Raw genomic sequence first — 16511 nt, 5'->3', positions numbered from 1 at the left:
ATAAAGAAGCAGCTCTTATTATTTTTTAACGTTCTATTTAAAAAAAAATTATCTTTAATAAAAGTTATAACGAAAATTAATATTTTATTATTAACTGGGAAAATGCAATCGTGAGTTGCAGAGCATAAATAAGTTAAAAGTTTCAATGTATATATTTAAAAGTGAAAAGGTTATTAAAAAGAGCTATATGTAGTTCTTTAGAGAGAAAGCATGTATATGTTATTATAATTATTATTAACTATTAATATTCTTTGGAGTTATGTTGTTGGTTTATTGAAGGATCATATAGTGTCCTATCCATGTTTTAACCCCCCCCCCCCCTTATAGGTTACTGGTTACTATATTACCTCTTGTCTCCTAGGTTCAATTTGCAAGATTGGGTCCAAGGAAATTGACCCTAACTGCCAAGACTCAGTCTCTGAAAGCATCTCTGGTAAGTTTGAGTACCATTTTCCAACGGGATTAGACAGCAACGAACAAAACATAAAGAAGTGGTAAATTTAGTTACCAGTAAACGTAAAACAAGGCTATTTTAAGTAGCAGAGTTTTGCCCGTTACAGGGTTAACGAAATTTGAAATAAATGTTTTTCCTCCAAAAACCTATTAGTTTTAAACTCCGTTCACAAATTTCGTAAACAAATATATTTCATCCAAATAGTTTCTATTATAAAGATCATTATATAGCCTTAATATTGCTCACAAGAGTGCCAAGTTCTTCATCACTATTCTGTATTTATGGAAGGTTTATGCGATCATCATGGTTGCGAGGGTGAAAATTTCACGCCACAAGGAATAACCAGGTCGGTCTAAAGTTATCTTTAGAAATTCAGTATACATAAACTCCTATTAATGTTTTAAATAAATGCTTTTTGCTTTATATTTTCATTATGCGTTGTTTTCTTAATCTTAATGTTAGCTTTTCCAAAAAGCTTATAACGTTAACACCACCTAATTTAAGTTGGTTCAAGCGAGTTTTTAATAATTCAAAGAAAACGATAAAATACTACTCTTTTTATAGTTCTCCTTCTATAAAAAATTTTAAATTATATCTTTTAAAAAAGGTATTATGTAATTATAATTTTTTTTTTACTTTCACAAATTATAGATTTTAAATTTTAGCGAAGGACACTTGTAAGTTCGCGGGATTACAGTTTCAGCTCACAAAATTTAGTATAGTTTTACAATTATAGTCAAAATTAGGAGTTTAGGAATTTATTTTTAGGAAGTTCCTGTTTCTATTCAAGAAGTTAACTCAGCTAGAAAGCTTGCAAAAGATTTGAATACCCCTTTTGGTATTTTACTAAGAAGGATATTTATAATTTAAATTAAACTTTCTTTAAATTATTTTTTAAAAATTAATTTTTTTTGAAAATTCCTTATATTTTAATAATCCTTTAAAATTATAATTTATTATTTTTCCTTATAAATTATTTTCTTAGTATTTTTTTAAAATTTTTTAAATATTATCATAATTTAATTAACTTTCTATATTAAATTTATAATAGTTAACTTATTAACAAAAAAAAATTATGTTTAAACATTTGTTATAATTATAATTTTTACATTTTTTTAAAATTACTTTTTAAGTTTATTTTAAATTTTTGATTTTATTTCATTTTAAAAAAATATTTAATGTTTTATAATAGTTAACTTTTCTAATTTTTTTTAACATTGTAGTTTTTACTTTTTTATTATATTTAACTTTTTTAGTTTTTTTTTTACTTTTAAATTTTAATTTTTTAATTTTCAAGATTATCTACAAGAATTAGTAGAAGAACTCTCTGGTCGTCCCTTAAAAGATGATATCATTACTGGTTGTTTACTTTTATTACTAATTTTTAAATTTACTTGCACCAACTCTTCTATTGCTCAGGAGATCTCGCAAAAGATATCGTTCTTTCTTTAGATCGAAAAGTTGATCTGAAATTCACAGAAAAGATGTACTTTTATAAATACAAAATATTTTTTAACGAATATTTTAGTTTATTGGATTTTATATTAATATTACTTTTTGCCTCTTTTGGAGTTCTTTCTAAAAAAAAAATTTCTATTTTATTTATGATAATCTTTTGCAAAAGTCAACGACCGGAAAAAGTTTTGCTGTCCCCACGAGCCTCTGTTGTGGCTATTATGGGCCACGTGGACCATGGTAAACTAAGTTTTAAAGAATAATCTAATTATAATATTTAATAAATTAATAAAACCTGGAAATTAAAATTACTGATATATAAAAAAGCTATTTTAGTTATTATTTACTTATCATTATTATTTATATTTTTCCATTAATTATATATTAACTTTATATATTCCTTGTATTATAGTATAATGAATTTTAATTTATTAATAAAATTCGGAAGATAATATAATCTATATATAAAAAAGTGATTTCAGATATTTATTTTTTTCATTTCACTTTTTTTCTTTATCATTATTTATATTTATATTTTATTTTTTTTTTGTTACTTTTAATTCTCTTTACAAATTATTAAATACGGAAATAATATAACTTTTATATAAAAAGGTAAGTAATTTCAGTAATAAATTTTTTTTTTATTTCATTTCTTATTTATTACTACCAATATTATATGTGTTATTATATTTTTTACTTTATATGACAGCATTATAAACTTATAAATTATTAGTAAAATACAGAAAATTATATAAAAAAAGTAATTTCAGTTTATTATTTTTTATAATTATTATTTATGTTGATATTTTATTATGTTTTTTTACTAGAAATTTGCTTTATATTACATCGTTATAAAATTATTAATAAAGCAGAATTAATACAACTGATCTACTAAAAAATTATTTTAGTTTTTTTTATTATATTCTACTTAAAATTTGGTTTTATTGTAAAATTTATATTGTTGAAATTATAAAATTTGCGTTTTACTTAATATTATTGTTATCAAAATAAGTCTTGTTTAAAGTTATTTCGTAAACTTCATCAATTTTATTATAAACTTTTTTAAAAAAATTATGGAAATATAATTTTTATATGGGACGCTTTTACTTTGCTGGCACCATTTGACCTTTTTTTGGTGCTTGGAGACTTCCTTTTTAACGAACTATATTAATGATAAATTTTTGTGTTTACTTGTGTCAGTTTGTTGTTTTTTGTCTTTATAAAGGCCTGTTCAATTTTTGGGTAACATTTATAGTTATTGGAAGCTTTAAGTTAGCTACCATGTGTTGGCTATAATTGTTAAATTGGAAGCTTTACCTTTTTTCGGGTAAATTTAGCAATATTTGCTCCCAAAGTCCTAATTTTTTTAAGAAGCAAATTTAATTGGTTCGAGATGTCGTTTTGTTCCTTTTTTTATTGGCTTTCATTGTTAAAAAGATCTATATAATTTTTTTGGTGTTTTTAAATTTTATTGATCCCTACACCGAATTATAGAACCAAATAAAATATCTATTTGTGGATTTAATAATTTTGCTACGGGCTTTAGTTTACTACAATTTTCGATAAGTTTTATATATTATTAAAACCACAATTATTTATAATAGTAATAATAAAATTATTTTATTTTTTATTATTTTTAAAATAATTTTTATTGTTTTTGTTAAAAAATTATATTTATTTTATTATAAAAGACTTTTTATTTATTTATTTTATTAGGCAAAACGACACTTTTGGACACTTTACGTTCCTCTACTGTCGCCGCTCGTGAAGCTGGCGGCATTACCCAACATATTGGGGCTTTTCAAGGTGTATTTTTGTGACCAATAAAGATCAATATTTTTATCTTAGAACCAATAAAATAATTGTTTACATTTTATTTGGTTATCAAACATATATAAATATTTTTTTGTTATTCTAAGTGAAGCTTGCCGAAAAAAAAGTTATCACTTTTATTGATACGCCTGGCCATGCAGCGTTTTCTGGTATTTTTTTATAAACAGTTTAGAGTAAAATAATAAAATAAAATAAAAATAAATATTTAAGAATTATTATAAAAATAATAAAAAAGCAAAAAAAAAAAGTAAAATATACATAAAAAAAATAATCATTAAATAATTTTTAAATAATAAATATTTATAGAAATGAGACGGCGTGGTGCTGAAGTTACGGATATTATTGTCCTTATAGTGGCCGCTAATGACGGCGTGAAGCCTCAAACATTAGAAGTCGTGCAACACGCCAATAGTAATAAAGGTGGCGCTATTGTTTATTTTTATTACTTTTTATTATATATATTTTTATATATAAAAATGTAAAAGTTTTGATATTTTTTACTTATTATTATTTATTATATATATTTCTATGATAATATAATGTTTATATTTTTTGTGTTTCATTACTATTTATTATATATATTTATATAAAAAATAAAAGTTTATAATACTAGTTTATAATACTATTTATTATATTTATTGTATATAAAAATAATAAAAATGATATTTTTATTTTTTATTACTATTCATTATATATATTTTTATATGAAAAATATGGATAATTTCTTATTTTTCATTACTATTTATTATATAAATTTATAGGAAAAATAAGTTATATACAATACTATTTACTATATATATAATATATAAAAGTAATAAAAGTTTTGGTATTTTTATTTTTTTATTACCATTTATTATATTATATGTAATAATACAAAAGTTTTGAAATTTTTTTGTTTTTTATTACTTTCTATTATGTATATTTATATATGAAAATAATAAAAGTTTTAATATTTTTTATATTTTTAATACAATTTATTATATATTCTTTTTATATAAAATAATAAAACTTTTAATATTTTTAATTATTAATATTTATTACATACTGTTATATTTACTGTTTATTATATGTTATTTCAAATTTATTTATACATAAAAATAATAAAATTAATATTTTTATAATTCTTTATTATTTATAATTATTTATATATTAAGAAAATGTTAATATTAATTTTTTTTATAAATTATTAGAATTATTTTTTTTATAGTTAAAAATAATTAACGTCAGAAAATTTTATATCTTCAATACTATTTATAACATTAACATTAAAAATAAAAAAAATGTTGCTAATTTTTATTTTTTATTTCTTTTGTTATCTATTATTTATGAATATTATTTATTTTTATAATATATTTATAGTATTAAGGATTTTGTTATGTATTTTCTTGTATTATTAACTTTTATTTATGTATATTTTAATTATTTATATACTAAATTATATTATTTTTACTTTTGTTTATTTTTATGTATAATATAATTTGTATTGTATAGGTTTATTGTTTGTTGTTTATATTTTAATATTTTTTTTATATTTACATATTCAAGAAAAAATATGTATTATTATAACTATACTTATGCTTTTTTATACTATTTATATAATTTTTCTAAACAATGCTTATTTAATATTTATTTTTTATAATAAAAAAGTAAAAAATCTTAAAAATAAAGTAAAATATAATCATAAGTTAAAAAAATAAACTTTTATAAAAACAATAAACCCTTTTTTATTGAAGAAAATGTATGTTATTTTATTGGTGTATTTTTTATTATATTCATATTGTATGATGATTTTATATTTTTTTTATTATAATTTTTTATATTATATATTATTTTTCCTTATTAAAAAGTTTTGTTGTATATTTATAGAATATTATTATAGTTTTATATATATTTATATAAATTTTATTTTTATTTATTGAATATTCAATATTTATTTGTATAACTCTATAACTTTTAGTATAAGTATTCTAAATTTTACTTTATTTATTTTTTATAAATTTTTTATGTCGGAAAAAACATAATATTAATAATACTAATAATAATAAGAAAAGAAACTTTTACAGAATATAAATAGTTTTTAATACTTTTCTAATATTTTTTTTTTGTTTTATTTATTAAATTCAAATATTATAATGATATTATATTTTTTATTATAATTTTTTACATATTAATAGAATTTCTTTTATATAAAATTATTACTATTTTTTTAATATATAACTGATTTGATTTTTTTAAAATTATTATATATTTTATTTATTAAATATTTTTTTTAACTTTCTATTAATTTTTATATTTTTACTATTATTTTTATAAGTTTTCTTTATTTCGAATTTTTTTTGTATTTTATTTATTTAAAAAAATATAAAATTTAATAAAATAAAAATAGAAATTAGAAATTATTATAGAATATATATTTTAAATACTATTATTATTTTTACTGTATTATTTATTATATTCTTATTTTATAATGACTTTATATTTTTATAAATATAAAGTTTTTTAAATTATTTGTACTCACTAAAATTGTAGACCATCGCTATATTTATTCTCTACATTACTGAGATTTTTTTTTGTTTTTTTATTTTTTATTTATTAAATATTCATTATTAATTTTATAATTTTTTAATATTTAATATTTTTTACTATAATTTTGTAAACTTTTTTATTTAATTTTTATTATATTTTATTTATTAAAAAAATTTTAAAATAATAATAATAATAGAAACAAATTTTTATAGTATAAGAAAAACTTTTTTAATTTTTTATAGTTTAACTTTATAATTATTTTATGACGAATTTATTAATTATTAATATATTATATATCATTTTTACTTATTAAAAAAGTTTTATATAATACATATTTATAGAAATATATATTACGGCTATTTATTTATATATTTATATTATCTATTCACATTTTTATACGAAATTTTATTTCTTATTTGTAATTTGTTCATGAATTAAATTATACTTTTATAATTTTCTAATATTTGAAAAATAATTATTAATTTTTTATATTTTTTATAATTTATTTGTATTTATTAATTTGTACTTTTATACTTTAACTATTTATAATATAATTTTTAATATTTTTTAATATCCCATAAATCTTTATTTAATTATTTCTATTTCTATTTTTTTTATATTTTTTATATGTCTGCTTTATATTACTTTATATTTTTATACCTTTTTTAATAATTTTCATTATTTTTTATAATTTGTTATATAAATTTTTATTTTTTATTATTTTTATTTCTACTTTTTCTTAAATGTTTTATATTTTTATATTTTTATTTTATATAAATCATATTTATTAAATATATTAATTTGATTTATACTATTATACCTTTTTTTACTATATTTTTTAATGTTTATATATAACTTTTTAATTTTTATATATTTTCATTATTTCTATTTCAATTTTTTTTGAATATTTATTATTTTTAATGGTTTTATTTAAATTGATTTATACTTTTGTATTTTTTTTTTTAAACTTATAATAAAATTTTATTTTTTTAATTTTTTTTTATAATTTTTATTATTATTTTATTTTCTTTATTTCTATTATAATGTTTATTATTTTTACTTGTTTATTGTATAAAAATTATACTTATTCCAAAAATATTTTATTTTTGAAAAGTTTTAAATGTTACAAATATTAATATCATTGTTTATTTATATTATATTTATACTTTTCATTTATATAATACAATTATTTTATTATTTTCTGAAATGTTTTATATGTGTATATTATTTATTCCAATTTTTATATAATTATTTACTTATTATTACATTTATTATAAATTTATATACTATATAACTTTTATTTTTATTAATTTTCTATTACTTTTATTGCTATATTTCTATTAATTAATATATATTATAATATGGATATCTTTATACTATTGATTCTATATTTTTCTTTATAATAACTTTTTATAAACTTTTTATGTAGTTACTTACCACTTTTTAATAATAATAATTTTATAATATTTATATTTATTTTAATAATATTATATCGTTTCTTATAATAACTTTTATTATTTTATGTATCAATAAAAAAATATAAAAAAATTTATTATGTATTCATTATATTTATATTTTTTTTTTTTTACATTTTTTCAAGTGCCGATTATTGTGGCCATTAACAAAATAGACTCGCACATGGCAGACGTGGTTAGTTATGAATTATTATTATTAATATTTATTAACTTTTTTTATATGATATTTTACTTATTTATATATTAACTTTGGTAATATATATTAATATTATGTTATTTTTATTTTATATTATAGTTTATTTACTGTTTTATGCGATATTTATTCATAGCATATAATATTTATTATTATTAATTTATATTATTTTTATTTAATTTCATATAATTTACTATTTTTATATAGTTTTTATTTTTTATATTTAATAGAATTTATTATTATTATTGCTTCATATTATTTCTTATATTATTATTATATTCTGTAATAATAATGACGTTATAATATTTTTTTATTATTTTCTAAAAAAAACTTTATTATTATAATTATTTATTTAACTGTTTCATTTTAGTATTGATTTATATATTATTATATTCTTTACATTAATATATATAATTATTTATTAACCGCTTTATATTATTATAATCTATTTATTTATTTATATATATTTATATATTATTCGTAAAACAATATTTATTTACTCTTTTATATAGAATTATTTATTTATCTGTTTTATTATATTATATAATACTTACTATTATCTAGAGCATTTTATTATATTTCTATTGTATATCACTATTTTATTTTAAGATATTTATATTTATCTACTCCTTTCTTATATATTTATTATAATATATATTCAATAATATTTATTTTTATTAGTCATTTATTTTTTGTTTATTTATATATTAATATGGTAAATAGTATCTATTTATTATTATTTTTCTTTGTTTTACTTTTATTTATGTAAATATTATTTATTATATATTATCACTTTATTATTAGTTACTGTTTTCATGTATTCTGTATTAGTTTATTATAATTATATACTGTTTATATTTATTTTTATATAATATTTTCACTATTATTTTTTCTTTTGTTATTTAATTTATTTAATGTTTTTTTGTTTTCCATAATTTGTTATTATTTTTATTGTTATTTATTATTATTAATTTATATGTAGTTTACTTTATTACATATTATTATTATCACTATTTGTATACTTTCTTTTATTTATATATATATTTATTTTATTATTTACTATTATTATTTTTTTATTTATATATTATTTTTATATACTTTTATATATTGCTTTAAATTATTTTTATATGTTTATTTATTACTATTATGTCGATATCCGTTTTATTATATTTTTATTTACTTGTTTATTATTTAGAATATTTAATATATTTCTTCTCTGGTTTTATTTTTATTTTATTTATTATTATTTTGCAAAAAGTATTATTATTTACTTAAGGTTTTTTATTATTATTATTTTATATTAATTTTTTATTATTTTTATATTATTTATTAATATTTTTTTACTCTTATGTTTTTTATATTTATTTATTTATATATTATTAATATTTATTTATAATTTATTTTTTATAATTAGTAATATTTACTTTCTTTTTATTAATTTTTTCTTTTTTTATTATATTTTTATTTATTTATACATTATTTATTATGATTTGTAATATTTATAATTATTATTTTTTTCTTTTTTATTGTTTTTATACATTTATATTTTATTTATTATAATTTATATGTATATTATTATTTTTACCTTTCTATTATATTTATATTTATTTTTATATTTACTATAATTATTATTTTATTACTTTTATATTTTATATTTAATATTAATACTTTTAATAATACTTGTATTATAACTGAATATTATTATTTTTAATTGTATACTATAATAATTGTTTCTTCTGTTTTATTTTACATTTATTCATAATATTTAGAATATTTTTAACATTATTATATATTATTTTTTATTATTAATGATACGTTTATTTTTATGATCATCATTTTTTATTGGTTATTTTTTTTTATTTTTTTTTTTTACTGTTTATATTATTTTTTTAATTTCATTAATTTTATTTTTTTTTAATTTTCTTTTTATTATATATTATTTATTATGATTTGTAATAATTATTATACCATTTTATTACTTTTTGATTTTATATTTAATATGAATAATATTCATTTTCTTATTGTTTTATTATATTTTTCATTATTTTTTTATTTATTATGATTATTATGAATTGTACATTTATTTTTTATTTATTTTTACATTCTACATTAATTAATTATTTTATTTTATATTCTTTTACATTTTTTATTAATTATTATTATTTTATTTTTGTTATTTTTTTACTTTTTACATTATTTTTTACTTTTTTTCATCATTCAATTTTTTAATTTCTAATTTTATTATTTTATTATTTTTACTTATTATATTATTTTTTTACAGTTTACTGTTATCTTATTTTTTTTCTTTTTTATATTATTTTTTACATTATTAATAATTTCTATTATTTATTTATTATATTTTCCTTTTAAATTTTTTATTGTAATTATTTATTCAATTTAATATATATTGTTTTTAATTGGTACTATTATATAGTTGCTTTTTTTGCTAAGTTTTTTATTATTTTTTAAAATATTTATCATTTATTATATTTTATTATTATCATTTAGTTGCTATAATTTTTTTTTTAAATTTTTTTTAACAATATTTATTAAAATTTTTATTATTTAGTGGCTATAATTTTTTATTATTATATTTTTTTTATATTAAATAATATTTACTATTAATAATAATAATTATTATTATTTATTATAATAATTTTTTTATTTATTTATCGTTTATTATTTATTATTCCTATTATTTAGTTGCAATTTTTTATTATTTTTATTATTATTTTTAATATTTTTATTTGTTTACTATTTATTATTATTATTTAGTTGCTTTATGCTTTTTTAATATTATTATAATTTTATTTTTAATATATTTATTGTTTACTATTTATTATTATTTGGTCGCTATTTTTTTATTATTATTATTTTTTAGTGTATATATTGTGTACTATTTTAATTATATCATTAACATAATTCATTATTTTCAATACTTTTTACTTTTTATATTTTTTTAATAAATTTATTAATATCATATTTTTGACTTACTAATAGTTTATTATAATATTTAACTATTAATGATTTTATTAGGCTAAAGCGAAACAGTCATTGGCTGCTAACGGCATATATATTGAAGAAATGGGCGGTTTATATATTATTACTATATAACTTGTCTATTTTTTCTCATATATAACTATTATTTTTATTTACTTTTACTTTTATATGTATAGTAATATGAATTATTATCTTTATTATTATATATTTTTTCTTATTTTTTTCATATATATTTATGTTATTAACTATTTTTTCATGTCTTTTTATTTATAATAATATTAATTATTATATTTTATAATACTTATTTTTTTTTGTTATATAAAATCATTATTATATTTATTATTTATGTCATATTTTGTAAATATATATAATATCAACTATTTTTATGTTACTAAAGTTTTCCTTATTTTTTTATATACAATTATTATTTCGATTATTATTTATTTTTCCTTTTTTTATATGTAATAGTATTAAATATTTTTATAATATTCTATATATTTTCTTATTTTTTTTCTTTCTTATATAATTATTATTCTTATTATTTTTTCTTATTTTTTTATTCTATTACAATATTAATTGTTATTTTTATTATTTTATATCTTTTCTTATTTCTTTTTATATTAATCATTTTTATATATTTTTCTTATTTTTTTTCTTATATTACTATTATTATTTATATTTACTTATTTTTTTTATAATAATTATAAATTTCTTTATATTATTATAAATTAATTGGATATTTTTATTCAATTTTCATATTTATATATTTATTTTTATACGTAATATTAATCTTTATCAATATTAATTATTTTCCATATTACTATTTATATGTATTAATTATTTTTATCGGGCTTTTATTGTCATTTTTCTTTACACAATTATTTATTATATTTTTTGTACTTTCTTATTATAATTTATTAGTTGTATGTATTACTAATGTTAAACTTATTTAGTTATAATAAGTTATAAATAAAATCTTTATTAAATATGTTTATTATTTATAATTATTATATATTCCTATTTCATTGTATAAATTATAGAGTATATCGTATTTTTATTATTTTATTATTTTTATGTATATACAACAATAAATATTTGTTATCATGCTTCATTATTATTTTACTTTACATTTATTTCTTTTTTACTATAAATATTATTTTTATATATTAATAATAATTATTATTGTTATTCTATAATATATTGTCATCATTATATTAATTGAATTTTTATTTATTATTGTAAATTTTTTTTATATATTTATTATTATTTATAATAATAATATTTTTCATTATAATATTATTCATGGAAATTACTGTAAACTATTTTATTTATTATTAATTTTATTAATATTTTTTCCTTTTTTATTTCTATTCATTTTTCATATAACTGTTACTATTTCGTAATTTATGTTTATTTTGTTTCGTACCTTTAGAATTTTTTTGTAAAACTTATTATTATGATAATTTAATTTATATTTTATAAATATTAGTATTGACAGTTATAATAGTCTTCAACTTTTTTAGTAAAATTTTAATAATATAAAAAAAATTTTTATTTATAATTTAATAATTTGTCATTATATTTCAATAATTTTTTTTTTCAATTTTTTATCTTATTTATTATTATATTTATTATATTAATAAATTTTTATTTTATAAAATTGTTTATATATCATTTATAATTATTACCATATAATATTATTTTGTACATATAATTATTATAATTTTGTTTGTTATTATTTGATATATTTTTATTATCACTTTCCTTTATTATCTTATTTTATGATATTTTTATAGTTGTTGTTTGTTATTTATTATATTGTTATTATAATTATATATTAACTGAATTTATATTTATTATTTATATTAAATACTTTTTATTTATATAATAATATTTATCACACGTCATTTTATATATATTGGTGGACTATAATTATTATTATTATTACAGGCGATATACAATGTGTTGAGATTTCTGGAAAGTTCGGCACCAATATTAATGACTTACTAGAAGCTATCGATGCGCAGGTTATGTTATTATTGTTGTAATAATAATTTATCCTTATTATTTATATATCACCATTATTATTATTGCTTAAGAAATATAAGAAAATATCTTATAAAGTAAACTTTTTTTGGACGAAATATGTTTTTTAAAATGATTTTATTTGCTAGAGTATTTGAGATCATTAGTTAATTCTATTAGAGAGCCATATAAAATGAAACTTTTATTAGAAAAGTTTCATTTTATATAATAATTATATATATATTCAACAATAAATATTATAATATCCTCAAAACTGTATTATAATAAAAAAATTGATAAATATATAATACTACGAAGTTTTTATTGGTTCTCTCTTATCGCTTAGATTTTACTGTAGCGCTGTATAAAAATATCAGTAATAGAAGGACGCTTCATTAAAATTATTGCAGCCTTTGGAGTGCGCAGAGATTCCTAAATCTACCACTTCTAAATATGGTAATTTTCATGACCACTCGTGCACGTGCATGGGCCAAACATTCTTTCTAGTTTATCCCCTGATACTCATTGGCGGTAATAAGCGCAAGAGTTGATCCTTTTTTAAACTTATTTTCCATGTGGATATTTTATCCGACCTCTAACATTGGACTTTGTGATCTCATCTAAAACATATTACAAATATATTAAGTATTATAATAAATCATATTAAAAGTTTTGATTTAAAAGATATATATTATTTATTGTATAGTAAGTATATACAACCAAGTTTTATTATTATATAAAAATGTTAAAATAATAAGTTATCATTAAAAAACTTATAGTAATATATAAATATACTAAATTAATTTAATATTAAAAAAGAATTTTAGTACTATTAAAATATTACTTATTATGAAAAAGTTAAATTATTATAATGGCAATACTAAAAATGGAATCCAAAAAAAAATATATAAAATATAGTGTATTATTACAAATAGTTTAATAATAAATATAGTAATTTTAACAAAATTTTCTCACTCAATAATTAAAAAATATAGTAAGCAAATAATGAATATACAAAAATAATATATCATATAATAAAAAAATACTATCAAATTTTATAATAAAAAGTTTATAACTAAAATACTATAAGTTTATTAATATAATAATACTATTATAATTTTATTTATTAAAAAAGTAAAACATTTTAATAATATTAAGTTTTCAATCTAAAAGAGTATAATTATTGATATAAAAAATTTATATAGAGCTGAGAATTATTGATGGTTATTTAGTATTGGATGATTGCTTTAAAAATCTACCACTTATAATACTTCTATTTACATTGTATTAAAAATGTTCTGATATCGGTATGAATAATTTTTTTGGCTCCGATTTATGGTTTATGCACTTTTTATCACGTGTTTTATATAATAATTAACGATCGGTCTATTTTTCATTCTTATTTTAATTTTTTTTATAATCATAATTATTATAATCATAATAGGCTGATTTAATGAACTTGCAAGCAGATTATTCCGCTCCTGTTGAAGGCGTTATATTTGAAAGTAAAATCTTAAAGGGTGTTGGGTTGCTCTAATAACAATTATCATGTTTTCATGAATAATAATGAATAATTATAATACTAACAACAACAATAATAAGGGCTGCTTCTAGCATGCTCGTTACGAACGGAACATTGCGGATTGGCTCTATACTTATAGCAGATGATCATTTTTGCAAGGGAACCTATTATTATTTTCTTAATTACTACTACTATTATTTTTATTATTGCACTTATCCCTATTATCACAGGTAAGACTGTTAAACGGCTGGCAAGGCGCTTCTGTGCAATCTGCTGGGCCGTCTGAACCTGTGGATGTGATTGGTTGGAGAAGCTTACCTGACCCGGGTATTCCCGTCCGGCAAGTCGACTCCGAGGCGATTACTTATTCATTATTACTATTATTATTATCATTATTATTTTAGAAGCCCTTTTCTCTTTTTTTATTTTCCTGTTTTAATTTTTTTTCAAGTTTACTTTACTTATATTTCATATTGTTTTCAGGTGTTTATTTATTACTCTAATGATTTTTTTTTTGATTTTTTTATTTTTTTATATTTTCTTTACTATTTTCTTCATATTTTATTAACTTTTTTTAATATTTTTATTATATATTTATTAAATTTTCTTACTTATTATTAATTATCTTAATTTATTGTTTTTTTATATTATTTATTGTAACTTTTATTTTTTTTCTTTTTAGTATCATATTTATATTTATTTCCTATTTATTATCGCATTTCTTTTATGTTTTATTATTATTCTTTTTTTCTTAATATTTATTTATATTTATTTTATTTTTAATTTTCTTATTATTTATTATTTTATATTCTTTTATTATTAATATTATTTTTACTTGTTTATTTTTTCACTTTTTCTTTTTCTTGTTTATTATTAATATTATTTATTACTATATAACAATATTTATTTTATATTGTCTTCTACTATTATTACTTCATAATATATATTTATTTATTTCTTACTTTTTTTAATAAATGTTTTATAATATTATTATTATTTTTATTTTCTTTAGAGTCGTGCTAATAGACTCATACGAGCCAGAAAAAAAATATTATTTAGAAAAATTTTTAAAAGCGTGAACTTGAAAAAAAGAAAATATCGCGTATTTTTTTCTTTATTATTTTTATTATAAATATTTATTTACCAATAATCGTTCTTAATTTTATTTTATGTAACTTTTTCCTCTCTGCGTTTTTATTGGTTTTTTAGGCATCATTGGTTTTCTTGTAGATTTTTGTAATTTAACGGGTACTTATTCATTTTATCGTTTAACCAATTGCTTTTTAGAGACTTTTTCTATAAAAAAGTATTTTAATTTAATACACTTTCATTGGTGTATTTTTCTCTTTTCTTCACCAAGTCTTTTTAATTTTTATTTTTTTAAGAGATTGTTGCCTTATTTGTACTCCTTTGAATTCTGATTGGCTTATGTAAATATCCTCATTTTTTTCTCGTAAATTATTAATTCTGATTGGATTATTTCGTAATAACACTATTTTTTGGCCAATAGAACTTCTTTATTATGAGCGCTTTTATTCTCCTATGTTTGAATTTCTTATACTTTTTAACTAATTTTTCTTTACTATTGTAGTTCTTGTTATAACAAAAAAAAATCTTTATTTTTCTTTTACTTTTTTCTTATATAAATTATTATATTTTTAATTTTTTTTACTTTCAATCATTTTTCTATTTTTAGTTATTTTTAGCAATTTTTAAGCGTATGTACTTTTTTCTTTACGCAACAACATTTTTTTTAATTTTTATTATACTATTATACTCTTATGTTGCTATAAGTTCATTTTTAACTTTTCTTTTATAATCATTTATATATACTTCTGTTTAACATTTATTATTAAGTAATTTATAGTTTTTTTCTTAAAGAATATATATAAGTTTTGCTATCAAACTCTACTTTTTCAAGTCCGTTTAGCTTCACTAATCATTTTTTTTATAGTTATTATTATTATTTATTATTATTAAGCTTTTTGTACTTTATTTTGTTTATTTAAAAAACAATCAGTGAACAAC

The 16511-nt window shown here is 15.9% G+C and overlaps 1 long non-coding RNA gene across 1 annotated transcript; it reads left to right on the top strand.

The window, feature by feature from the left end:
* The first annotated feature begins 1103 nt into the window (after positions 1-1103).
* LOC135146222 (uncharacterized) lies at positions 1104-1932 on the top strand. Its single transcript, XR_010283746.1, has 4 exons — positions 1104-1170; positions 1223-1292; positions 1752-1814; positions 1874-1932. It is a non-coding gene; the product is annotated as an uncharacterized LOC135146222 (long non-coding RNA).
* Positions 1933-16511: the final 14579 nt, after the last annotated feature.

Source organism: Zophobas morio, unplaced genomic scaffold, assembly GCF_036711695.1.
Source record: "Zophobas morio isolate AGI-343-1 ecotype UQ-CSIRO unplaced genomic scaffold, CSIRO_AGI_Zmor_V1 ptg000215l, whole genome shotgun sequence".
Classification (NCBI taxonomy): Eukaryota; Metazoa; Arthropoda; class Insecta; order Coleoptera; family Tenebrionidae; genus Zophobas; species Zophobas morio.
The sequence above is the reverse complement of the archived record's forward strand: the minus strand, read 5'-3'. Positions and strand labels throughout refer to the sequence as shown.